The sequence below is a fragment of the Lissotriton vulgaris genome, chromosome 1_1 (assembly GCF_964263255.1).
Source record: "Lissotriton vulgaris chromosome 1_1, aLisVul1.2, whole genome shotgun sequence".
Classification (NCBI taxonomy): Eukaryota; Metazoa; Chordata; class Amphibia; order Caudata; family Salamandridae; genus Lissotriton; species Lissotriton vulgaris.
In genome coordinates, this window is record NC_141685.1 from 221,697,248 (window position 1) to 221,713,858 (window position 16,611).

The window sequence follows — 16,611 nt, forward strand, 5'->3', positions numbered from 1 at the left end:
TTAGGTTTCCTTCCCCTTATTTTCTCTAACGGATAGTTATCACCATCCTGCCTAGTAGTCACTCTCTAAGCCCATATCAAATCTAGAACTTTCTCTCTTCACTGGTCTCCTTCGTATAGTGTCAATTGAATGTATTACTTTAAAACTCTTTTTTATTTTTATACTTTATCATTGTTTTGAGAGTTATTAACTGAGTGTGAATATGGTCAATGTATACACTTTTCAGGAAAACAAGCATTTCATCTGACACCTATAAACTCTGCTAAATGTAACCAACACCTTCAGTGAGGAACATCTGTAAGAACGTTTTTCCCTGACTTGAAGGGGGCATGATACACAAACTGCTCATCTGGCCACTGTGAGAAGTGATCGCACCTATATAACTTTTGAACTTCCCAATTGTTAAGGATCTGATATGTTTAACCCTATTTTTCCAATTCTTTCATGGGTACATTCACTTTCAAACAGGAAAAAAATCATATTTCTTTGTGATTCATAGTTCCAGGCCCTCACTACACACTCTCATGCTTTGCCTTTTGCATCCCTGTCAGCATCAGAGGATCAAATGCATGTTCTCTACTCATCTTTTTTTTTTTAATTTTATTTTGCATTTATTTCAACAGTCAGCTGTACAGTGAGCAGAAATGAATATCAAAACCAAAGCAAATGAATAAAGTTATCGGATGAAAAAATGATACTTCTAAAATGCAAGCAATTATTATGAGGTACTTAAATCACATTAAACCCAATTAATTACAGGTTCCCATATTTTTAAACCCAATGTCCTTTTTTTTATCCCTTTAAGTTTATACATTGCAATTTATAACCGATAAATAGAGAGCAATTTAGAACGTCAATGGTGAAAGATTGGAGGTTCAACATCAATCCATCTAGAAGTAATGCAGTAACGAAAAATTGACATACAGATAAAGAAAAAAGCTTCTTCGGATGTCGATCTAGTACCGATGTGATCCGTTTGTATACCTAAAATTACTAATTCAGGGGTTAGCTTTACATCAAGTTTTAAGCAATTATTAATAAAAATGTCTATATCAGCAATAAATCGTGAAAGTTTCCTGCATTTAAAAAACATGTGGATAGAATCAGCCCCGGTCTCGTCACATCGGTTACAACTATCATCAGCATCTGTTTTCCATCTCGCTATTTTGATAGGAGAATAATATAAATCAAAGATAGACATGTAATGTTGACTTTGTAATGAGCCGTTAAAAAGAATCTTAATTGATAATTCAATAGATCTTCCAATATCAACGCTCTCAAGTTCAAATTTCCTTTTCCATTTGCTCTCTATTGATAAAAGATCATCTTCAAATTGAATAATTGCAGTAGCGTAAACTAAACCTATTTTTTTAACTTTCTTACTTATTTCTAAAATAGATTTTTTATTCATACAGCTATGATCAAGAAGGCCTTTAGATTCTAAAAAACTCCGGATCTGGAGGTATTTAAAAAAATCTTTTTTAGACAAACTATATTTAACTCGGAGATCTGCAAAAGAAATAAGTTTAGAATCTTGATATAAATCTCCTAATACGTAAACACCGTATTGATACCATCTTGTGATAATCTGATCATGAAAAACTGCTGGCAAGCTATGATTGCTTAAAATAGGAGAATAGTAGTGAAATTCTTTTAAGCCTACCATTTTCTTCCTTATTTGTCGCCAAACAGTAAGTTCCACTCATCTTATGTTAAATTTATTTCTAAAGCAAATGAATATCCGTAGTTGTCCAGGCACTAACACTACTGAAACAGATTGCAAATGTCACTGCTAGCCAAGTAGCCATGTTTTCAAAGCATTCCTAAATGAGAGCAGGTAATTCATGGTTTTAATATGTCATGGAAGGGTATTCCAAATTTTGGATCTACCAATTACATCGCCTCTCCCGCCCCAAGAAGAGCGTTTGAATTTGGTAACTATTGCATTTTTGCTCAGAGAGGACTGAAGCATCTTTCCTGGTAGATACCATTTGAAAACGTTCTTCAAATAGTCTGGCCCTATATCATGCAAAGCTTTGTAGGTGATGCAGAGGGCCTTATGGGCCACTTAACCATGGTGACCCTATTGGGCTAACAACAATATTCTGTTTCTCAAACTCAGAGAACCCACTAATTGATTATCCCTGTACAACACATTCTGATGACTGGAAAGTGCAGCACTGATTCCGTCATATCTTGTGACCTCACCACTCAACATCTTTCTCCTTATCCAACCACCATTGATCTATTTTAGAACTTTTTGGAATGTTCCATCCTTTGTGTCTGCACACATCCATGTATCCTCAGACACAGCACCCATGTCTCTTCAGACAAACTTACAATCCACACCTCATGCTTCTCAATGAAAGATGATTTTACAGTATCAGGGATTAGCACATGTGATAAACAATCACATTCATGCAGCCAGGAACATATTGAAGATGAAAACTATATTTCTAGATATGCAATTGCCACTTAACAATCCTTGATTTAGCCATTGCTCCCTTTATATACATAATAAATTGACTAAATGTTGATGATCAGTGAGTACTGAGAAATAAGTGACCTAAACATATTGGAGAAAATATTGTATTTCCCAACAACACGCTCCAGCTTCTATTTCAGTTGTAGAATAATTACTTTCTGCACCTCTCAACAACCTAGGTGCATGTGCCACAGTCTTTAATCTACCATTGCGGTCTTGAGAAGCTCGGCCCCAATACATACACTACTAGCATGAACCATAATCACTGACTTCAAATGTGCATCAAAAAGTTTTAAAACAGGAGATTGGTCAATCTCTAGATTGAGAACACAGAACTCTCCTTCACACTTTTCACCCCCTAAACAACTTTATGTTTTTTTTTTTAATAAGTCTCTTGTTTGGATTGTCTAGTTAGCAAATTTCAAAATATACTTGATTATTGTTTGGATAATGCAGTTGGTCCTTATTAATAAGGCAGGGAGCATTCCTTATCACGTTCACCAAACTGGTTGTGAATGCAGTATCCTTTTCACTGATAATGTGTCCCAAGTATTCCACACTTCTTACAGCAAATGTGCATTTCTCTATAGTTGTAGTCAATCCACTGTTTTCTAACATAGACAAATCGTCCTCATGGTTACATCATGATTGTTAGAAATGGGGTCTCTAGTTGGCAGTGGTTTGTACCCCGTCCAAGTAGGGACCCTCACTCCAGTCAGGGTAAGGGCATTACACAGCTAAGGTAACCAATGCTCACTCCCTTAATAGCTTGCAGAAGCAGCCTGGAATATCTCTGAGCTAATGTGTAAAGCAATTGTACATAAACACAAAGAAATAGCGAAAACACCACACCATTTTAGAAAAATAGCCGATATTTATCTAAATAAAATAAGACCAAAACAACAGAAATCCAACATACACAAGTCAAAAAACATCTTTTAAAATGTTAAGTAAACTTCAGAGGAAAATCTTCGTAGTGCACCAGACCCTGACTTGACTTCAGACAAACTACAGCGGGGTGGAAACAGCTTTGTTTGAGGAAAGGCACAGCCCTATCCAGGTGTCAGTGACAACTCGTCCCACCACTCCCGCTCAAGAAGACCCACCAACCTGGTGATGGGCCATCAGGAAATGCAGTGCACACCTCAGCTCCCTTTGGGTGAATGTCCAGAGTGAATGCACAAGAGCACAACTGTCAACCAACCCAGACTTGAATTCTACAAACAGGCATAGGCACAGGATGGTTAAGCAAGATAATGCCCACTTTCAGGAGGAGCAGGGTCAAGACTGATTTGCATATGGCTGAGTCCAAACTGGGGTGGCGCGGTGAGCAAAAGAACAATGGAATAACCCCAGATACTTGTCACTGGGAGTGAATGATTGCATTGTGTAGCTTTCCATCTATAAATTGTTCCTTTTTCTTGTGTCACCATAAGTGGGAGGGGTATGGTGAGATGTGGGTCCTGTGCTCACTGCACCACTGTATTCAAGCTAGCCTGGCTGATGAGGGGCGATGCCCGAAACTGGGCCCAGGATGCGTGTTTCCAGTCCAGGGAGGGCATGGCTTGGCAGTTCGGGCTGGACTATTCCCATGAGGAGCAGGGTCAAGACAGATTTGCATATGGTTGGATCCAAATTGGGTTGACAGGGTCAGCAAAAGAATGATGGATTAAACCCAGATATGTGTGACTGGGGGTGAATGTTTGCAGTGTTCAGCATTCCGTCCATCAATTGTTCCTTTTACTTGTGTCGTAGTAAAGTGGGCTAGGTATGCCCAGTCATGAGTCCCATGCTCACTGTGATACAAACTAGCCAGGGAGGACCTGCCTTGGCACTTTGGGCTTGACTGTTCCCATGAGGAGCAGGGTCAAGACCGATGTGCATATGGCTGGGTCTAAACTGGGGTGGCGTAGTGAGCAAAAGAACAATGGATTAAACCCAGATCTTTGTAGCTTGTGGCTGGGGGTGAATGTTTGCATTGTCCAGCATTCCGTCCATCAATTTTTTCTTTTGCAAGTGTCGCAAGGGGAAGTGGGAAGGGTATGCCCAGAAGTGGGTCCCATGCTCACTGCACCACTGCATACAATCTAGCCTGGCTGATGAGGGATGATGCCCGAAACTGGTCCCAGGATGCTTGTTTTCTGGCTTGGCTGGCTGGACTGTTCCCATGAGGAGCAGGGTCAAGACTGATTTGCATGTGGCCAGGTCCAACCTGGGGGGGGGGGGGCGAAGTGAGCAAAAGAACGATGGATTAAACCCAGATCCTTGTGACTGGGGGTGAATGTTTGTATTGTTCAGCATTTCGTCCATCGATTATTACTTTTGCCACTATCTAAAGTGGCATTTTCAAATACACAAAAGATGTATTTTTAAATTCCAAATCCCTATCTATTACCATAGGAAGATATACTTTTCGATTTTACAAGGCAGCTGTAATGATGATCTATGGGAGAGATGGACCTTGCTGTAGTGAAAAATTAAATTAGCATTTTTTCACTAGCAGGACATGTAAAAGACAACAGCGTCAGACCTTTCAAATACATTGCACCCTGCCCATGCACCGTCCTTGGTCCTACCTTACATGTAATAAAAGTGAAGGTTTGGGACTTGAAAGCGGGTGCACTTGCTAAGTCGACATGGCACTTTAAAATTGCACTAATAGACAATGCAATGGCAGATCTGAGACATGTTTGAAGGGCTATTCAAGAGGGTGACACAATCTTTGCTGAAGGCCCACTAGTAGCATTTACAGGTCATGGGCACACATGGTGCACTGTGCTAGGGACTTACCAGTAAATCAAATATGCCAATCGGGGATACACCAATCAATAAAACAATTTAGACAAGAGTGTATATGCACTTTAGCACCAATTAGCAACAGTAAAGTGCCCCGAGTCCTAAAGGCAACAAAAACATGTCAGAAGAAATAGGAGGAAGAAGGCAAAACGTGTGGTATAACCCTGCGAATAGGGCCAGGTCTAACAATAATCATCATGACAACTACCAAATACCAGTATGTGATCCTTGAAATAGTTGACATTCTTTACTCCACCGAGCAACTTGTGCATTACTCTTTTAAAAATACAACAAATGCAGACATCAAACTAAATTACATATTCTATATCCACTCCTTCTGGCTTAATAAAGTATGTCAGCGGTTTAGACTCTATCTGCAGAGCCACCTGACAGTAAGCATGTGCTAATTCAATGGTGCTAGACACCATGTTGCCAATATTTGGCAAGGGGTGGTGGTTCACCCACACACAGTAGTTAAGATCACATCAATCGATGCACAAAAGAATTCTTACCATTGCAATATTTATTATTGAACAACCATTCTGAGTACTAAATGTAATCAATTATTCCATTGCTATATAATTTTTCAAAGCTTGCCGCATAGAAATAGGATTTTTTCTCACTTTCATCACTTTTGGGACAAACACCATCCTTCAAAACAATCTTGATTACAAATCCTTTCAAAACAACCTTTTTGCTGAAAACCTTCGGAAATGTCTCCTCCCCAATTTCTCCTACATCTCCATCCTACACCATTTTGATATGATAGATAATCCTAACACTTTCTCAGGGCTAAGGCACCATAGGTTCTTTAGGACTCAATAGCAAACACAAACCCCTCCTCAGAAAAATAAATGTTAAAATAGTGTTCCTCCTTTTTAATTCTAAATGTGTGCTGATTAACCTAACTACCTCAATGGGTTTACTACCATATCCCTTCAATCTGCTGTCTGGCAGACATACCACACAATTCTTCATCCTCCTACTACCATATTTTCCAATATGAACTCTTCTAGAAACTCTATATACATTTACATAATATTTGTTGGAATAATATTTTCCTCCTCATTTTTATAACCTTTACAAACTCTCACAAAATGACCCTTATTTTGCATTTCCTACTCACCTTTCTTCTAGCAGGACAGACTTTATCAGAGGTTATATGGCCTTCTTACCACACATAATCTCCTTTAATTTTTGTTAATTCGTACTTGTTTTTTCCTTCAGTTCGGCTTGGTCACTTGAATTCTTCAGGGTTCAATTCTACCTAGTAAGCGTATCAAGGCTTTCTCATGTGCTGCCTGCCATGAGCTAGAATGACATGACCCTTTCATGTGTATTCTCATGGAAAGGGTAATAAACAAGGGAAAAGCAAACATTAATTTTACAGGATTATGAGTCCCATGATCCTTTTCCCTGGTTGAACATTTCCTGTGTACATGGTCTTCTTTAACACCTCCAACTCATGTAGTCTGACCCTTTGGTTTTCCTCAAACTCCTCTGGTGAAAACCTCCCCCCTGAATGGCTACTACCAGCCCCTGCATCTGGTCCCTTCACTGGCAAATCCTGTGGACCAAATCCATTCCCTTGGTCATCCTCATCCACCTCAACCTCACCCGTCTCCTGAGCCTCTTTGGCTTCCCACCAGTCACTCAAGGCCACTTGCAGCTGCTCCTTCTTGGCGCTACGCTTCATGGGACATCCCAAAGCACTGCAGAATTTCCTCAACTGATCAACCTTGTAGGTAAACAATGCCTCAATGTTAAACTCTAATTCTGAAGCCGGAGCCTCACCGGCTATTTGGCTCCCCTCCTGAGACATGATGTGTGGTTTAAAGGTTACTCAACAATAGAACCAACAATTCAAAAACAATATGTTGTTGCGTCGTGGTCTTCTAGCAATTTATGATGTACACCAATTACTGTGAGTGGTTTTTTACACACGTGTTTCAATTATGTTAGGATCGTATTCCACAGCTGCCACCAAATGATGGAAGCCGGAGTTCCAGTCCCGCACCACTGTCACCAAATGCGAGACACGGGACTCCTCACTCAAAATTAGGCAAAGTAAGGATACAGTTTGAGATATCCCTGTTCACCCCCTTAGTAGCTTGGCACGAGCAGCCAGGCCTATCTCCAAGACACGAGTGTACAGGATGTGCAACCACACTCACAGCAACCCACTGGTGACACCACAAATGGACTCCACATGATTTTGATAAAAACGAATATAAACTTTATATAAAAAGATATACAATCAGACCACACGATACAAAAGCCAACATATAATAAAGGGTAATATTCGTTCTGGCAGGCTGGTAGGTTCAAATCCCAATTACCGCTTTCAAAATGCTATGCTCGTCACAATGCTAGATTCTCACACATTGCAATGGACAAACAATAGTGCGCTGCATAGCGATACAATCCTGTGCTAGGCAAAGGAGAAATATTACAATGCGTAACTATACACCCTGGTACCTTGGAATGGAAGAAATAAGGCAATGTGTACTGCTAAAATCATGCAATGCGCAATGAAGGAAAAATGCAATGCGTCACACCCCAATCACGTACTTTGCAATGATGAAATAATGCAATGTGCACCGCTACAATCATGTACTTTGCAATTAAGGAATAAGGCAATGCGTAGCTACAATCATGTACTTTGCAATGAAGAAATACATCAATGCGGGCCGCTACAATCCTGTACTTTGCAATGGAGAAAAAATCCAATGCGTATCGCTACAATCGTGTACTTCGTTATATCGAAATAATGTCAGGCGTCATAAGACAGTCCGGCAGTTTGTTAGCAGCAATATTGGCAATGTGGATTACGACAGTCAGTCTCTTTGATAACATTTGCCCCCTACATGTCTCAACAATGACATAAAGTACAGCTTCTCACTCTGGGCCCAGTACTGCCACTCCTTTGGTCAGTACAGTCCCCAATCTGAGCCAAAGTAAAAGCTGACATCGCCAGAAGGACTAGGAGGCAGAGAGAGTGTCCCTTCGAGCCCGCACCATGCCCATGCACTGATCCAAGTTACATGGGGTTGTGATCCCACTCTCCTCTCCTCCTTCAGTGAACTGAGCCATCCGTGCAGAACTTTCTCAATGGGCCTCAGTGGCTCGGCCTGGCAGCTCAGCTCCTTCGGCCCTGCCGGTCCAGGCCACGACTGTTAGGAAGTTCTCAGGCGGCTGCAGGGGTCACTTACCCCACGCTTATGAGATTATGTTACACCGGGTGCATGGTCACCACAGCACCCTCAGTGTCTCCTCTGGCACGAAGCCACACACACAACACTGATAATAATAATAACAATAATAATAAACCTGTATTTGTAAAGCGCACAGCTACCCGTAGGTTTCCCGGCGCTGGGGGCCATCGGGAAGATTAAGCAAGCTATTGCCCAGAGTCACCTGGTGCTAGGCAGACCCCTGCCGCCGGTGCCGGGGATCGAACCATGATCCCCAGTGCGTTACCCAGACTGCTGCGCCACACCTCTTCCACATGATGGGACTTCAAGTCGACTTTGAGTGCATGTTCACCAGGCAACTCCTTCCTACGGTCTCAGTAGGCACGAAGACACGCACACAGTGCTGCAGAGGCTCACTTTCTTCCGGTGCACACTGTGATCAACCGATCACCTCCCTAGTCCCCGGTTGCACCAAAGCACGTACAGTGCTTCACTGAGACTTACTCCAAGTCCGGTGCCCTGATATCCAGGCGCTCTTTAAAAATGCCTTTGGCCGCACCCCAACACTCTTACCATGTTCGAGCCTCACTTCTCCTCCAGTGCACTCAATGACCAGGCACTCTTCACCAGCGCCTCCAGTGCACCCTGACATGCACCCTGCACGTCCGAGACTCTCTTCACCTCCAATGTACATGCTGACCAGGTGCTCTTCATCAGCGCTTGCGGTGCACCACGACATGTACCTTGAGCATCTGAGTCTCACTTCACCTGCAATGCAAACGCTGACCAGACGCTCTTAACCAACGCCTTCGGTGCACCATGACACGCACCTAAGACAGAGCACAAAGCACAGTCTTCTTCAAGCAGGGGGACCCAGCAAACAAATAACAGTCACCAACAGCCTCTTCCTTGGTTAAAATAGCAAACTGCAGACCAGCCCCAGATCACGAAGCAAGGGTCGGTCCACAAAATGGGTCCAAGCCTTTTCAGTCTCAATCCATTTCTACTCCAACGTTCAGGGGTCTCAGCTCTCATAGTTATACCCCTAAATGTATTTGAAGTTCATTGTGCTCAGGGGTCTCTGACCATGCCTAATTCAGTTCTCGGTGTCTCCCTCCCAGTGTCAACTTTCTCCATTTGATACTGGGGGTCTGGATCCTTAATCACTTAGCAGGAGATGGGTCAATTGTCTTATAGCCTCAACCGGGGGCTTCTCCTCCGCCTACTCTGCGGATGCAGGTCAGCCTGGTGGCATCTCAACCCCTCCCTGGGTCAAGACCTCCTCCAGCTCCTCTCACCTCTAAGATCTAGACAGTCAATCCACATTCAGCAGAGACACACAGAAATTCTTAAAGCACAAAACTCAGCCACTTTCTAAAAGAGTGGTTTCTGAACACACAGGGACAAAACCACTTTCATAGAAAGATGTGTTATGACACTGTGAGTTCATACATACTAAACTTCACCTCTCCCTTTTGAACTTATGGGAAAGTAGGCTAACAAACACAATACCCCGCCTCCCCCATTTTGTCCTATGGGCAGGAGGGCCTTTCACCAGTGAAAAACGAAATGGAGTGTTTTTCACTGTCAGGGCATAGCACAGACCTCAGAATATGTCCTGCTTTTTACTTACAGTGCACCCTGCCCAGGGTTTACCCAGGGCCTACCACAGGGGTGCCCACTGTAAAGTAAGGCCTGACAAGTGGTTGCACTTGTCAGGATAACATGCTAACTTAGCAAACTGGGCGCAGGCCCTCCACTGCAGGCCTGAGTTCCCTTCTCCGAGCGCCTTTGCAATACTAGTCCTAGCACACACAGTGCACATCACTAGGGGCTTTACTAGTAAGGCAAACACACCAATCATGGCCAACCAATCACCATTACATCTTACACAGGGAGCACTTGTACTTTGACACTGACCAACAGTGGCAGAGTACCCAAAGCATCTAAATTAGCAACTCTATGTCAGGAAAACGGTCTAGGGGGAAAGCAAAACATTTAGGGAACTTTAGCCAAAAAGGCCAAGTCCTACACATAGGGAGCCACAGACCCAGCGAGCAATGCTTGCTATTTGAAAACCCTTCAATGGATGGAGAGGAGGGGTATTGTCTCCCCAAGGTGTTCAATTGTCATATCCATAGAACCTTGGAAGGAGAGTTTGTTAGCGCTCAATCACTCAGAAACAATTATACATATATATTCGGTAAGCAGGGTTGTGGAAGCATGTTCGTTTATTGGAAAATCAAAGGTTCAGCTTAGGAATATCTGTTAGTTTCCTGTTTAAGTACATCAGGGTTGTTTTTGTCTGTCTTGGCAGTGAACACTGTATAACCACAGTTCAGTTTCAAAGTTACTTTTTCTCTCAAGATGTACCTCTTCAAAGACAAAATAAGATGAATCTGTTTACCAAGATGCTTGAAGAATGTGGATTTGCCATGTTCATCAGTGAACCCTGTTAATGCTTTTAGTTTCAGATGTTGCTAAGACTTCACACCAGCAATTAACTCTTTCCAGAAAAATAAGCCTTCCTTGTTCAAAAGCTCCAGGAAAGTGAAAGGATTGTATATTTAACTAAAGTGATCTTTTTGAGAAATTCCATGAACTCAGATCAAAGTATCATTGACATTACTTAACACGCGCTGAGGAAAGCACAATCCAGGTGAACCATATCATTATTAATGGAGAACAGTTGTTTAGAGTTTAAAAGACAATGAATTCATGCCCTGATGTAAGTGCATTTGTGGAAAGAATTTAAGACATAACCATTTATAAGCTGAGGAAAGCCTACTTAATTGTGAGAAGGTATCACAGGACATATTCATAGTGAGAAGGTTCAAGCTGTGCATTTGCTCTTTTTGAGAGGAACATTGTGAAAAAATAGCAATTGTATCAAGGCTTTCCTCTCTCTATGTTTCCTGAAGATATATATAAGGATCTTTTGCCGGAAGGCAAATTTCTCCTTGGAAGAAAAGATTTCGAGACATTTATTGACGGTACCAGTGGTATTACAAGTGCATAAATTTTAAAAGATTATTGAATTTGAGATATGCACATACTATGCTAATCTTTCCTATGCTTGTCATTTCAGACCTCCTTCCCAGCTGGACCCTTTCCCTCTGCCTCCCCCTCACCTGGCATCTCAGGGGTCCTGTGTTAGTTTCATTTCGGGACCCTGTGTTGATTGGGGGTGGGTTCATTCTTAGCATTGTGCCATTCCTGAGAGGCACCAGATTCTTCCTGGGCAGGCCTGACACTGCCATTCTCTTTAAGTTCTTGTTTTCTTTCATCTCTAGCCTCAAACTGTTTAGCAATTTTGAATGCCTTGTCAAGTGTTAGATTTTGAAGGTTTTCATGTAGTTCTGGATTGTTGGTCTTCTGAACTAACATGAAACATTCTATAGTTGCATGCACTCAACACTCCACCCTCCTGGCAAGTGATAAACAGAAGGCCTCCTTTGGCCATTATTTCTCAGAGTTTGCTGCCAGATTCCTTCCTGCAGGCCTCACACATCTAATACAAACAATTAGCCTTTTTGTGACTGACTAGATATAGAAAAACAACATACTGGCAGGGTTAAACACATTTCAGCTAGGGTCTGACGTCAGGCTAAATTAAATCAATAGACAACATAAACTTTGGTTGCATGATTGTGCATACACATGAGTATATTGAGGACAAATGTGACATGTGAAAATAAAAGTAAACAAGATTACATTGAACAAGTAATCAAATACTCTACATGGGTTCTGGATGACTACAATGGCTACATTTCAATAATTGGAATAAATGCATCACACGTTAATAAAGGTATGTCACACACTAAATACAAATGTTGTATATGAATATGTGTTCAGTTCAAATCTTTTATTCGATTAACGTTTAGATAATCATAAAAAGTACATCATACAATTGAATACATTTACATAAAATCACATTATTACATTACAAGCGGAAATATAAAAAGACTTTGCTTTAAATCTATATACAAAATTGATTCAAAATTAATTCAGGTGATCATGAATTCAGTTAGGCATTATCCCCATGGTATTACGGGTCGTTAAACATGATTTTAGAAAAAGCACTACATTCTTTGCCACATATTGTGAGTCTAAATGCTGAGGTGCCAAAAATGCCGGACGACAGGTCCTCAACCCCATTTGGCGCAATAGTGGAATAATCCAACGTTTACGTGCTTGATCGTAATAACGACAAAACAAAACAGCATGCATAGTCGTTTGGGGAGAGACTTGGTCACACGGACATTTGGCTAGGTCGTGAGACCAATTTGACACAGTGGGAAAGGTGACAAGACGGAAAAACAGATTAAAACGAAACCTAGTTAGTAAATACTTTTCGTAGTTCGACAAATAAAAAGTGAGGTAGGGCTGAATCCCAGGAGAGACTTGGACCATCAATACTTGTACATTTGTTTGTTTATCTACTTCACAAGAGAGGCGCAGTTCTCTTAGGTGGTTGAGGCATTGATTTTTCAATGCATTTCTGCTTATCGCAACTAAAGAAGATGGCTCAGTGAAGTATTGTGTGAGGTTCAGGTCCTTCAGGAAGTTAAAAACGTACATTAACCATGGAATTTTCTTTCAGCACATCATTTTTAAACAATCAGAGATCAGGGCACGTGTTAGGTGACATTGTGGTTTATTCCAAATACGGTGCCATAAGAGGATTGGTTGACATTTGATGTTATCAGAGAGGTAGTCAATACCAAGCTCAATATGGCTACCGTATATTGGAGCGCTCTGTGGGAGTGCCAGTAGATATTTTATGAAACCATTTTGGATTTTTTGTAGATCTTCTGTGTTTACGTAGCCCCAGACGCCTGCGCCATATGTTGCAATGCTGTGGCATTTGGCTTGATAAATTTTGAGCAACTCGGATAGAGCAGGCTTGCCCAATTTTCTAGAGAAGGAGACAAGAGCTGAGGTCGCTCTCTGATAGAGCAGTTTCCTGCTTGCCATCGCCCTTTTCCAGGTTAATTGGTCATCAATTAAAATACCTATGTAGGGATATTCCCTAGTTCGTTCTAATTTGGTTTGCTCAATATAAAGGTGTTTAGGATTTTTTACCTTCGGACCCGTATACATGACGAAAGTCTTGCTTTTGGTCACTTTTAGCCCCAAAGAAAGCATATATTTACAGTATTTATCCAGTTGTTTTTGCAGCTGTACTAGGGTCTGGCTAGTATGACGGACAGCATAGAGTAATGCTGGGATAGGGCGATGGTTGATGGTAGGTAGGTCCTGGTTCCCTTCTAACATGGCTGTTTCCAGCCCGTTAGTATATAGATTAAACAAAAAGGGAGCCAGGACGCAGCCCTGTCTGACTCCTCGTGTTATAGAGAATGAAGGTGATAGTTCTCCACCTATCCCGTATCTTACGCAGGCCGAGGCATCAGAATAAAGCTCACGCAGAAACTTGATAAGTGGAGGATCGACACACAATTCTCCCACATACTTGCCTATTAGAAGGGTTAGATTTAAGGCCTGTTCAACAGTACCAAGTCCCTCCTGGAAACCATACTGGAGGTCGGTGATGATGTTCTTCTCTGTCGCCCAATCCTGGAGACGTTCCAGGATTAGGCGTCCCGCGACCTTCCCCATTGAATCCAGGAGGGAGATGGGCCTGTAACAGGCTGGGTTATTTCTGTCGCCCTTTTTGAAGATTGGAAGAAGTATGGAAGAGGACCAAGAGTCCAAAAGGCCAATTTTTGATACCACCGCCATCACCTGGGTGACGATTGGGGACCATAAATCGATATTGGTGACAAAGGTATCAAGAGGGACTCCGTCAGGGCCAGGAGCCTTTCCGATTTTGGAGGTAGATAAAGCGTGTATGATCTCACCAAGAGTGAAGTGGAGATCTATTGGGTATACCTCCGTTTTAGAGGAATCAGCTGTCGATTCAATCTGTGCAGTGCAGACCGAGGGGGAGTCACTAAAGATCTTTGAAAAGTGAGTCACCCACTCGTCTGCAGTCACAGCCACATCCAAATGCTGATGTGAGTTTGCATCAGCCAGGAAAGGGGATTTAACTACCTGCCAGAACTGGGAGCTGTCCTTGCTAAGGCAGCTCGCGTGTAGTTGGGCCCACAGTTTATTCTTGTGGTCTTTTTTACAATTAATTTGGGCCTGTTTGTACTCAGATCTAAGTTTAGCTACTTCGTTTTTATCTCTGACTGGGTTATGTAATGCCTTTTTTAAGGCAGATAATGCTTTACGACAAGCCGAGTTAAACCATCTTGGAGCTGACTGATTACCTGCTTTATGATGACGGAATAATTCAGCCTGAATGACTTTTAGGATCTCCCGGAAGCTAGATATAATTAGCTCGGGGGTGGAATCTTCCGCCAGACAGGTGTTTATCCATGGAAATGCCTTGGATATAACCTTGTTGGTGATTATTATGGGATCGATCTTTGACCATTTCACAGAAAAACCGTTGGTTCTGTCCATGGTCAAGGATTTCTGGGTCAGTAAGCTCTTCCTGTTAGAATAGGAGTCGCTCGAGGTTATCTTAAGAGTAATGCTATTAGGGAAATGGTCACCTGAAATTTCTGAGCCTGTGGTAAACTGAGAAAGTTTGCCCTTTAAAAAATAAGAACATAAAATAAAATCTATGGTGCTTGAACAACCCCTACCGTGGAAAGTGGGTCTGAAGTCTACAGGGGGGTCTACAAGTTCATTTGCATACATCAGTTCCAACGAAGTAAGACTGTCGTTAAGAGAGTCACCTAAGTAGGAATGAGTAAAGTGAGTCAATGGACAGTCTTCTTCATCTAGAAGCCCACAAGTGCCTTTTTTATAGTTAGCGCACAATGGGACATTAAAGTCCCCTCCCCATATTACATTACATGCAGATGATAGTTGTTTAGAGCGTTGTTCATTTATAAGAAGTGACATTGCAGAAACAGTTTTCACACAGTCTACAGGGGATAGATTATTGTAAAAATTAATAAAACAGTATGACGTACCATTGTTAAAAATAACCAGTAAAATTTGGTAATTCGAAGTGGTATGGAGAATGGAGATATTCCTTACTGCCAAGTTATTTGAAATATATACTGCTAGGCCTCCCATAGGTCTGCCGTGAGTGGTAGTGCACGCTGGGGAATGGAATGTTTTATAACCTTGTAAATGTATTGGGTCGATTGCCCACGTCTCCTGCAGACAAATTATCTGATGGGTAGATACGAATTCCAGCCATGATTTAAGTATGATCTTCGTTCAAAGACCTGCTACATTCCAGAATAGTACGGATATTAGCAAGGTCGACGTAATTATGGTGTTAAGTGCTGGACTTCCTGGTTGAGGCGAAGTATGAAAGGAAATGTGATTGTCAACATTAACAGAGTGGGGCGAGGTTTCAGCACATCGTTGTGGGTATAATTCTGCTAATACCGTTGTTTGAGCAGTGTGAAGTGGTAACACAAGACTGGAGGGTGGGATCGAGGGTAATAGGGGTCTAGGTGAAATGGATGGTAATAGACCTAAAGGAGGGGGATTCCTGCTATCCTGGTTGTTGGCCGATGGTGGTCAATCCACCATCTCCAAACAATCAAATCTATTGTACGTGGGAACACCCCTCCAGTCAAAGGATGGCACGGTGTCTCTGCCTCCTTGGCCCGTCCAGTCTACCCAATCTGGTCTTCTATTCCAGCTTCCTACCTGGGTCCAGTTCCAATCAGGACCTGGAGCATAGCGGTTAGCTGGAGGATAGAAGAAGGACAGTCTTTTTGTGCCTATTCCTTCTGAGGATATTTGGGAGCCCCAGGAACAGATATGTTCGACTGTTTGGGGATCTTCGAAATTAATTATTACACAATCTCCAGGAATTGTTTTTAACTCTTTTCCTACCCTAGGGACCCTACGAACCGATATAACTCTGTTATTGGTGTAGGGAGGGAGGGGCCTGTTGGTTGATAGCCAATGTAACACTTTATTTTTTAAGGACCATCCTGGTTCCTCTGAGTTTGAATTCAACTCAGGAACCCCGGTCATGATAACGACAAATGTGGTTGCTTCCGGGGGGAGATGGATTCTTTTTTTCGGTATGGCTCCCTCCCTCTGACCCCTAGTGTTTGGGGAATGAGAATCCTCCTCGGTTGGATTTGTAAAGAG